Source organism: Schistocerca serialis, chromosome 2 (genome assembly GCF_023864345.2).
Source record: "Schistocerca serialis cubense isolate TAMUIC-IGC-003099 chromosome 2, iqSchSeri2.2, whole genome shotgun sequence".
NCBI lineage: Eukaryota > Metazoa > Arthropoda > Insecta > Orthoptera > Acrididae > Schistocerca > Schistocerca serialis.
This window is the reverse complement of record NC_064639.1, coordinates 353,144,354-353,156,111: the sequence shown is the minus strand read 5'-3', so window position 1 is coordinate 353,156,111 and position 11,758 is coordinate 353,144,354. Positions and strand designations below refer to the sequence as shown.

Here is an 11,758-nt window from a genome sequence, read left to right as displayed (position 1 = left end):
CTGCTACTGAGTGCAGTGCAGCATCCGCTACTGAGGTTGGCGGATGTCAGTAGCTTATACTTCCTCCATCAGCTGGTAGAGGTTGGACACAGGCTCAGCTTGAGCAGTGTAACTAATTGCAGGCACCTAGTGGCCAACAACATGAACCACCAGTTACTTCTCACAGAATTTCACCGACTGCAGCCAATCCATTGCAGAACCCCTCTCCACTTACCTCTCTCACTGTTGCAGGAGCAGCAGCGATCCCAGCTGACTCATTCACACTCTGTGGGCGATGATCTTTGGGCTTGCAACACAGAACTGAAGCACACCATCTCAATGGCTGAGCAAACCCTTGTTGATGTGCAACACTTCGTATGCAAACTGTCTACACTGCTGTACCTTGACAGAAGTGATGTGCCCATTATGGCTCCAGCATGCCACCCAACCCTGCACCAACAGCACCTCAGGTTAGTGACCCTTGTGTGCTACCAACTCCTGCTCGAAATGTCTCCTTGTCATGTTTATTGGGTCAAATGAATACTATTACAAATGGGACAACACATAAAATTGTCATGACGGATGGCCCCCAGTGCATCATAAAGCATGTCTCCCTCAACATAAATTTGTCATGCTAAGCTGCAGTGGATGAACTTCTGCAGGTACGCATTTTCAACGGTTGGACTGTAATTGATCTGTACCCATACACTTAGTCTGCAAGAAGGACAGTGCAGTGGACCTCTGTGGAGACTACCATTGTCTTAATGTATTTACTGTAATAGATAGTTCTTCCGTCCCACATGTTAAGGACTTTGGCCAGGTATTTAGTGGAGCATGCATTTTCAATGTTTTGGACTGTTGTCAGGTATGTTTACAAATACTCTATGGAACAGAGTTCCATACCCCAAACAGCTTTGATCACCCCCTTTGGCCTTCACAAATTTTGTTAAGTGCATTACAGTCTCAAGAATGCGGCTCAAACTTGGCAACATTTCATTGACTCTTTAAGTGGTCTTACTGCTATGCATATCTGAATGACATTCTCATTTTCTCCCCCTCTGATGAGGAACATAAGCTACACCTGGCCACAGTACAGGGCTTGTTGGCTTGTAAGAGAATCAAGATCAATCACGATAAATCATAACTGCAACTCACCTCTGTTACCTTTCTTGTGTACACTGTCTCCTCTGAGTGTATATGTTCTTCACAAGATTGGATCAACTGCATTTGTGGTCTACCACTCCCTGTGACTTTTGGCAAATTGCACCAGTTTTTGGGAACTATCAATTTTCACAGACACAGCCTGCTGATGGTGGCAGCTATCCAAGATATCTAGATCCAGGTGTCCTACATCCATCACCACTGATCAGGGTGGGCAGTTTGAATCAATGTTATTTAACAAACTCTGCTTGTTCTGTGATGTGGATAAATTTTTCTCTACAGCTTACTGCCCTCAGAGTAATGTGCTCGTTGAGTGTTGGCACAGGACTCTGAAAGCAACCCTTATATGGCACAGCTGTGAGTGGATCAACGCCCTCCCCTGGGTAATGTTATGAATCTTGTGTGGCTTATAAGACATCACTTGCTTATAAGGCATCACTTGCAGAGGTCCTTTATGGCTAGACATTAGTCCTCCTAGCTGAGTTAGTTGATGATGCTGCAATCGTTGACCTATCTGATCTCCCCACTCTTGTTGAGTATGTCTGGGCACACATAGCTGCCATCCGTATGCTTTCTCCATGACCACATACCTGCCCCCCCCCCCCTCCCCAGTTTCTTGCAATCAGCCTTGGACTCATGAGAGTTTATTATGTTACAGAACAACATGGTCAAACCAGCACTACAGATAACTTACTCTGGGCCATAGTGGGTATTGGTATGCATGGCTAATAATATGAACATCCTCATCAATAGCTAGCATCAGACTGATTCTCTTCAGCAATGATCAAGTAATCCATCCCACCACAAACTCCCGAGTCAAGTTCCCCACCATCACACAGTTACCCCTGAACCAGTACATACTACCCATGCCTCAGATTCAAAAACACAATGTATGTAACATTACATCATCACAAGTGCTGTTACCTGCTGTTCCATTCAGTGTGTTCTAGTGCTTGTCCTGAGAGACAATATCCCCCTCCCTTTCTCCTACTGCACCCCCTACTACTACCATTGATGAGATATCCTTTGCTTTTCCATTAATAGTTCTGGGTGCCTACCAATGAGCTTTCCTAATGGCTCCAAGTTGGATCACTCTTCATCCTTTGTGTGAGGGACACTCCATCCAATGACACACCAACTTCACATATAACCATCCCGTGCACAGTCTCCATTCCAAATGCAGCTGGAATAACAGTGGTACTCGACACCAACGGGATGCTCAAGATATGCATCCCACTCTTTGCTGCTCCACGACACTGTCACCTTCTGTGTTGGTCCAGTTCACATGTGTAGGGTGACTGGTCTGTCATCCTTACTGGATGGGCTCTGTGGTGACCACTAATTTCCAATGATTCTAGAACGAGAGTGCTCTATCTTTGGATTAAGTGAACTTTGGATCTTGTTTTTGACTATGTTTGTTTTCACTCAATATGTCTGATTTTCTGGTTATTGTAAGAGAATAAAGAGTGTTTGATTGTAACTGTTGGTTATTTCCATCCAGAAACTCATCAACATCGCTAGAAAATCCACAACACCAACAATATTTTTGACCAAAAATTAAACAGACAAATGGACAAGGAATGTGATGAACTAAGTTAATGGAAATAATTATTTGAGACATTGACATCATGGACAAAAAAAATATAAATACTGTAACCTTCATTTTTTGTATGTGTGGCTTAGTAAGAGACAGGAATTACGTCATGTGTATTATTTTTTCTTGGTGTGTTACACAAAAGTGTTCAAAATGGAAAGTCAAAACAAGGAATTTAGTCCATTTCCAAGCCAGTTTTACAATGACTCCATCGAAAAAGTTACGAAGTTTTTTAGTGAAAAAATTGATAAACTAAATAATGATTTGAGTAATGAGAATAAAGAGTTGGATAATGAGATATCAAACTTTAGTGGTCAAATTGATCAAATTAAGTCAGCTGAAAGCAAGTGTGTGGCCATTATGGAAAAGAAAATGGAAAAAGTTAATGAGGATGCACATTCTAAATTTACTGTAATTGAAAATAAAGTCAGAAAATACAAAGTGTTAAACAAGATGTTTCTACAGCATTTAATGAGTCTTCTTTTGTTATTTATAAATTTAAATGTTAGCAGAATTGAAAATAAAATCAGAAAATACGAAGTGTTAAACATGGTGTTTCTACAGCATGTAATGGAGCTTGTTTTGTTATTTATAACAAATTTAACAATTTGAACCATATGGTGATGTACACTCCATTAGAGAATTTAAGATTTGCCTGAAAATAAGAGTGATAAAGAGAAAATGTGTTTTGTGAGTGGATTTTTTAAAGAAGATTCTCATAGCTGTGCATTTGAAGTTGCAGAATCTTGTAGTTCATGGTAGGAGTTTAAGAAATTATTTTTGAATGAATATTATTGGTCTACAGATGAACAGTAGAGAATTTTAAGTGATTTTTGTGGCAAGGTATGATCCAAGGAAAGTACTATTGTAGGTTTTTGTCAGTTTTGGATTAATAAACTTAAATATTTGGACAAAGAACTGGGTAGTGAATAAATAAGTATGAGATTACAAAATTAACTTCCTTGGAGGGTTAAGGAGCTGCTTTTTCTTGCTCCTAGGAGTAATATCAGTAATTTTCTGTATGATGTGGAAAATGTAAAAAGGGTCAGGTCGACAGTACAAGATAGGAGTATAAATTTTAAAGATAAGAATTACCTGAGGAGTGATTATGATATTACCATGAAAACAGAGTGAACAGAGTAGATTCTGGAAAGAATAGTGAAGGCCCAAGGAATAATTAGGTGGCCAGTAGTTGAAATGGAAATAAAAATGGCAGGAGGAATTCCAGTGACAGAAGTGTGGGGGATGATAGTAATTATGGACTCAATCATTTAAACTGGAAGCCCTCCAGTTGGGGTTCACACTTGGGCAAGACATAGTAAAGAGTCATCTGTAAATAAATGTACTTTAGCTTCAGAGCTTACCAGTGTAATTAGACATTATAGGGTAAGTAATGAATCATTTAATATGGTAAGTAAAAGTATTTCCAGTAGCATAAAACCTAAAACATTAAAGAAGTAGGTATAATAACAGAGCAGATTAATTAATGAGGTCAAAAGTGTTTCAACTGTGGAGTCCACAGAATATTACGAGAAAAAATGTTAGGATATCATGAAAAAGTGTAACAACTGTAAAAAGCAATGCAATTTAACTGGCTTCCTTTATGGCTAAATAGTGATAGTAGAAGAGCTGATTAGCCAACCCTTTGAAGGTAGTGACATTGACAATAGTTCTGATCCAAATACCAGTTTAAGAGGTGGCAAAAGCAGTAAGGAGTCAGGTAGTAGTGAAGAGGGGGAGAAAGCAGAGATATTTGAACTTGTCTGTGATAGTGAGAGCAATATGAAAAGTAAAGAGAGAATAAATGAGGACCTAACATACTAATAGTACTAAGGACAAAATGTAATGTTTCGAGATATAACAAGATAACAGTGTTGTATGAAATATGAAATTAGCAAGCATGTCTTCATAGTTTTAAAATTTTATTATGACCCAGGAAATATAAACTGTACTGCAGTTCCACAGAAAATTGCATTTAATTGTCCAGAGAAAGAAAATGAAAAACTTGAGAGCACAAAATGTGCCTTGCACATTACCTTGCCCAGGCTGAATGGGCTACGTCCAACAGAGATATCATACCATAATAATATATTAATAAATGTAAATAATACAAAAAGAAATCATCAGTTTGCAATATCATTACACAAATTAGTAAAAAAAACGCTGGAGGTGATATGATATAAAAGGTAGCAAGCAAGTCCTTCCTTTTTTCAGCGGACGATAAGGTAATATTTTGCTCTACTGAAAACTGTGTATGAATGAAAATTACAGTAGTTTTGCCTTTATTTAGGGTATTTACACTTTACCATGTTCAATGTCACTGAATGTTCTTTTGGTGTGCATTATTCCAGTTGAGGTGATTTTAATAAGTGCAGAAAAACTGATGTGTAGCTTTGTTGTGCTGATGACTTTATCGGCGGCAGCCTGGAAGTCAATAAAGCCCTTATCCTCCATTCGGAGGGCGTTGATTTGTAAAGAAGGGTGTTCTGAAGTAATTACTTCTTGTAAATCATAAAGAACATAACACAACTACGTTCTTAACCTTTTCTAGTAAGGCAAAGTTCGGTCACAAGAGAGGAAACTGTGGCCTAAAACCAGATACTTATGCTCTGCACAATCAAATGGGCCATGAGACACTATGAACACATATGTATACAGTAGAACGTCGATTATCCGAAGTAATTGGGGGACATGGGTGTTCAGAATACTGGTTTGTTCGGATAATCGAACTGTACATGTTTATTTGCCAAAAAGAAGTACTGTACAGTAAATTTATTCATAAAAACAGGCATCTCTTTTAGTATTACAAAGTAACATACAAAGGCAACTTCAGTAGGAATATATAGTATGTGGCACAGTTTATTAAACAAAAATATATACATATTACATACGAATTTTGCATGAACAATACACACAGTATACAAAATTAAAATTGGATAAAGTGGTTGCAGATTCACTTTCTTCTAACCTTTTAATAATCTCGTACTTGTCCCTCATAGAATCTTGCGAAGAGATCGTGAGGATAAAATGAGACCATGAGGATAAAATCAGAGAGATTAGAGCCCACACAGAAGCATACCGACAATCCTTCTTTCCACGAACAATACGAGACTGGAATAGAAGGGAGAACCGATAGAGGTACTGAAGGTACCCTCCGCCACACACCGTCAGGTGGCTTACAGAGTATGGATGTAGATGTAGAAAGGACAACACGTTTACATTTAAGCATTTTGTATCGTCAAGTTCACTTCTTCATGCAGCAGCACACAAATGGTCGTAACAGAGAACAGAAGGTGACTTTTTGCACCGTGGGAAGCTCTTCTTGGGGGCACGCAATCCTTCAAACTACACGGAGCACCTAAACTCTAAGCTGGCGCAGCTGTTGCTGTGAACAGCTTTGATACTACCACTACTTCTACTGCCACTGCCAAGCCAACAGAAGTGTGCTGATCATTGAAACACAGTGACTGGCAGCTTGGTCGGTCAGCAGCACCTTGTGAAGGCCCCATTAGAAGCAATGTTCCACCAGTAGTGGCCCAGTGCAGCGACTACTGTGGGAAACTTGGTTTGGGAGTGAGGGGGATGATGGACGGTAGGGTGGGAGAGTAACAGGTGAGAGCGAGTACACAGTTCAGTTAAGCGGTCGTTCGGTTGACCAACGTTTGGATAATCGATGCTCTACTGTACATATAAATAAATGTTTTTTTTTGTCCACAGTAATTATCACTCCAAATCACTAGTTTCCTTTTGTTACCTCTTACACTAACAATATTTTTAGTGCAATTCAGGGTATGGAAGAGACATGATGCTATGTTATTAGATCCATAAGACCCTTCCTTCATCCTCATGCCACAAATACATTATTGCCTTACTATTGTCATGAGCATAAACACAGAAGTTGTAACATGGAAGCCGGTGTAAGTATAACATATTTTCAAAATGCAAAAAAAGGCAATACGCATAACATGTAACCTAAGACATAATGAATCACGCAGACAACATTTCAAAAAAAAGGGCATTATGACACTGCCCTCTGCTTACATTTATAATATCGTCTCATTTGTCAAGTCATACCTGTTAAACAATGACTGCACATTAAAATTCAATGGAGATATTCATAACTATGCAACAAGGCAGCAATCTGACCTACATACAATTCAGTCCAGAACTACCTGCTACCAAAAAAGTGTTTTAAATGTTGGGATACAAATGGATAATAATTTACCAAATGAAATCAAAGCAACAAAGAACCCAAGAGCCTTCAAACATAAGTTAAAAAAATATCTCTTGGACCAATGCTTTTATGCAGTTGATCATTTTTTTGAAAGAGGTTAAAATTGTAAACAATTTTATAACAAATGTTCAGTCAGGTCTGAAAATTATATACTGTGCATGGCTATGAAATATACTGGATTATTATACATCGTGCATGTCTATGAAATATACTGGATTACTTTACTATTACACTTGTATTGGCTGTTTGTATTTTACTATACAACATTTGTATTTACTGTTTTGTTAAAGATAGACAATTTCCTCATTACAAAATAATCTAAAATCAATTTATTAAAAATTACCTGCAAATATTTTCTCTTGACCTGTCCAATATCATATGTACAACCATACATTTCTATGATTTGTATTGACTGTTTTGTTTAAGATAGATAATTTCCTCACTACAAAATAATGTAAAAATCAATTTGTAAAAATTACTTGTAAATATGCTCTCTTGACCTATCCAGTATCATATGTACAGCTGTACAATACTATGATTGCCTGGGTCAATAAAATACAATACAATACAATACATATTCAAGTTTGTAAGAGTTGGAACAAACAATACTTGTTATCTCCCAATACAGACATTATACAATGCTTTATGAGTAGAATATTGTCCTCAGTATATTTGGGGTTTTATGAATAGCAATTATGGCAGAAAACTTGACCCGTCTTCAGTTTATTGCTTAATATTACAATCCTCCTCCCTGAAATACAAAATATGTCCATGAATGTTTTACAGCAGGCTCTGAAATGACCACTCTTTCCAGCAGGAACCAAATATATCTCACTTCAATTATGATGGCTGTTCTCATGTTCATTACATTTACCACTGAGTCATCTGGAGACTGGTAGTATTTTTATTAAACCCATTAGAAATATATCTTCAGTAGTTTCATTTTGATTATAGAAGATGTGAAATAACTTTCTTCTTCATGGAATTCACAAGGGCTTGTGTAACAGGCTACATCTGCAGTTCAACTGAAATAAATCCGGTACGGTACAGCTTTACTTTAGTTTCAATGTATTTAAAAACAGTTTCTTATTACGCTAAATACATCTCCATTGTAGATGTTTCACTAAAATAAACACTTTAATGCATATGTTCTACATTGTTTCCTGGTCACGTTAGTCAAACATATGAGGGCTGTTCAGAAAGTGAGGACCGAGCGAGGTGGCGCAGTTGTTAGCACACTGGACTCGCATTCGGGAGGATGACAGTTCAATCCTGCGTCCGGCCATCCTGATTTAGGTTTTCCGTGATTTCCCTAAATCGCTCCAGGCAAATGCCAGGATGGTTCCTTTGAAAGGGCATGGCCGACTTCCTTCCCTAATCCAATGAGACCGATGACCCCGCTGTTTGGTCTCCTCCCCAAACAACCCAGTCCAACCCTCAGAAAGTGAGGTCCAATCAATTGCAAAATGGAAACCATCATGCATATCAAAAACGTTTTATTTGCAACAGTTAGCTACACCTTCCACCTACTTCTCTACATAGTCACCAATATGACTTAGACATTTGTTGTAGCATTGTACCACCTTTCCAATACACTCACCACAGAAGACAACCACCTATGATGTCCACCAGTTCTCTACAGTGATCTACATCTCATTGTCTGTGCCAAAATGTTGTCTTCATAGCCAGTGGTTCATGTGAGCAGAGATGAAACTCAGGGGTAGCCAATTACAGGCTGTATTGTGGATAATCAAACAGTTCACATAAAAACTCTGCAAGAGCATCTTCATTGCCCTTGCAGAGTGTAGCGAAGAATTGTCATAAAGCAGTAAATACATGACAGTTATGTTATGTGGGTTGCATGACATCATGCAAAATTTCTCACCAGGCCCACATACTTGGTAGGAGACACTATTTTCTGGGCATCTTTATGTGCTCACTGTGCACTCAGATATGAAAAGAGTAACATGACCTGATTGATGGGTGTACTAGAGACACTGCTTAACACATCTGTGCAAAGCTTTATTGGATTTTCACTATGACTTCCAATTGATGCCCGATTGGACATTACTTTCTGAACAGCCCTCATATTTCTGATAAGAATGGAACCATACATCATATAAATAAAATGTATACCTGTAACAATACTAGAGAAGGAAAGTTGCTACTCACCATATAGCAGAGATGCTGAGTCGCGATAGTCACGATAAAAAGATTCACACAATTAAAGCTTTCAGCCATTAAGGCCTTTGTCAGCAGTAGACACACATACACACACACACACACACACACACACACACACACACACACACATAAATGCAACTTGCACACACATCTGCAGTCTCAGAGAGCTGAGACTACACTGCGAACAGCAGCACCAGTGCATGATGTGAGTGGCGACTGGGTGGGGGTAAGGAGGAGGCTGGGGCAGGGAGGAGGAGGGATAGTATGGTGGGAGTGGCAGACAATCAAGTGTTGCAATTAAGATGGAGGGCAGGAGAGAAGGTGTGGAGGGGGGGACGGTGTAAGTAGCGGAAAGGAGAGAAATAAAAGAAATTAAAAGACTGGGTGTGGTGGTGAAATGACGACTGTGTAGTGATGGAATGGGAACAGGGAGGGGGCTGGATGGGTGAGGACAGTGACTAACGAAGGTTGAGGCCAGGAGGGTTACAGGAATATGGGATGTATTGCAGGGAAAGTTCCCACCTGCGCAATTCAGAAAAGCTGGTGTTGGTGGGAAGGATCCGTATGGCACAGGCTGTGAAGCAGTCATTAAGATGAGGGATATCATCTTTGGAAGCGTGTTCAGCAACACAGTGGTCCACTTGTTTCTTGGCCACAGTTTGTCAGTGGCTGTTCATGCAGACAGACAGCTTGTTGGTTGTCATGCCTACATAGAATGCAGCGCAGAGGTTGCAGCTTAGCTTGTAAATCACATGACTGGTTTCACAGGTAGCCCTGACTTTGATGGGATAGGTGATGTTAGTGACCAGACTGGAGTAGGTGGTGGTAGGAGGATGTATGGGACAGGTCTTGCATCTAGGTCTATTATAGGGGTATGAGCCATGAGATAATGGATTGGGAGTGGGGGTTGTGTAAGGATGGACGAGTATATTGTGTAGGTTTGGTGGACAGCAGAATACCATGGTAGGAGGAGTGAAAAGGATAGTGGGCAGGACATTTCTCATTTCAGGGCATGACGAGAGGTAATCGAAACCGTGGCAGAGAATGTAATTTAGTTGCTCCAGTCCCAGATGGCACTGAGTTACAAGGGGAATGCTCCTCTGTGGCTGGACTGTGGTACTTTGGGAAGTGGTGGGAGACTGGAAAGATAAGGCACAGGAGATTTGTTTTTGTACAAGGATGGGAGGATAATTATGGTCAGTGAAGGCTTCAGTGAGACCCTCAGTATATTTTGAAAGGGACTGCTCATCACTGCAGATGAAACAACCACGGGTGGCTAGGCTGTACAGAAGGGATTTCTTGGTATGGAATGGGTGGCAGCTGTCAAAGTAGAGGTATTGCTGCACGTCGCTCGGCCAACAGCGGCCAACTGCAGACCGACACTTAATAGACACCAAATGCAGATCGACATCGAGAGAGAGGCCCTGTCATATGGCACTCGCGGTGTATACGCTGAAATTAAATGTAAGTAATACGTGTTTTGTAGTGGGTGTCGCTCTACTACAGTGTTACACATGCGAATAAATAGGAAAACAGTACAATGTCTGCGTAGGGCCATGTTTTTACCTCCACTGTCACTTGGCTGAATGTGTATATGGCTCTGTGGCATCATTCAAACAGCCAAATCGTCACACTAGCTGTGTATCTCTATCAAAGTCTACATATGTCCTCACCTCGGTGGCGATTAAAATGATTTTGCCCCCAGGTGGGCTCAGACCACCAACCTTTCGGTTAACAGCCGAACGCGCTAGCCGATTGCGCCACAGAGGTACTGATGTAGCCATCTCTGAGGTGAAGGTCAACATCTAGGAAGGTGGCTTGTTGGATTGAGTAGGACCAGGTGAAACAAATGGGGGAGAAGTTGTTGAGGTTCTGGAGGAATGTAAATAAGGTGTCCTCACCTTCAATCCAGATAGCAAAGATGTCAACAATGAATCTGAATGAGGTGAGGGGTTTGAGATTCTGGGTGTTTAGGAAGGATTTCTCTAGATGGCCCATGAATAGGTTAGCATAGGATGGTGCCATGCAGGTGCCCATAGCTGTACCACGTATTTGTTTGTAGGTGATTCCTTTAAAGGAGAAGTAATTGTGGGTGAGGATATAGTTGGTCATGCACATGATGTGAAGGATCCCGCGAATTTGGGGTGGGTGCATTCTGGAGGTCCAACTGTGTCCGCACAGAACCAGCAGCAGGAAAGGTGCAAGGTAATCCATGCATGAGCCAATTCATCAGAGGCAGTAGCAATGCAGGAGCATAATTCTGCGTTATGAGTGCGTAGTCCATCGATCTGTTTGCGGACATCCGATAAATCAGAGAGATGAGCCGTAATATCTTTGAGCAGAGAAGCACATGTGGAAAGCATGGCCAAGGACGTCTAGAGCAAAGACATCCTGTACCCATTAGAGCACGGAACAGTAGAACCAGACATGTGGTGGAGTGTAGCAGACTGTAGATGGCGTAACTGCGACCAGGACGGTCGTGGGGTAGAAATGACGGAAAGTGCGGCAGGACCCGCGGAGAGGCCCGCGAACAACAACACAACAGGAGAGGACGGACATGACCAATGAAGGACAGGACGAACAACAACAAGATCGAACAACAGAGT

The 11,758-nt window shown here is 40.6% G+C and overlaps 1 non-coding gene across 1 annotated transcript; it reads right to left on the bottom strand.

The window, feature by feature from the left end:
* Positions 1-10,848: 10,848 nt before the first annotated feature.
* Positions 10,849-10,922, bottom strand: Trnan-guu (transfer RNA asparagine (anticodon GUU)). Its single transcript has one exon. It is a non-coding gene; the product is annotated as a tRNA-Asn (tRNA).
* Between the last annotated feature and the right edge of the window lie 836 nt (positions 10,923-11,758).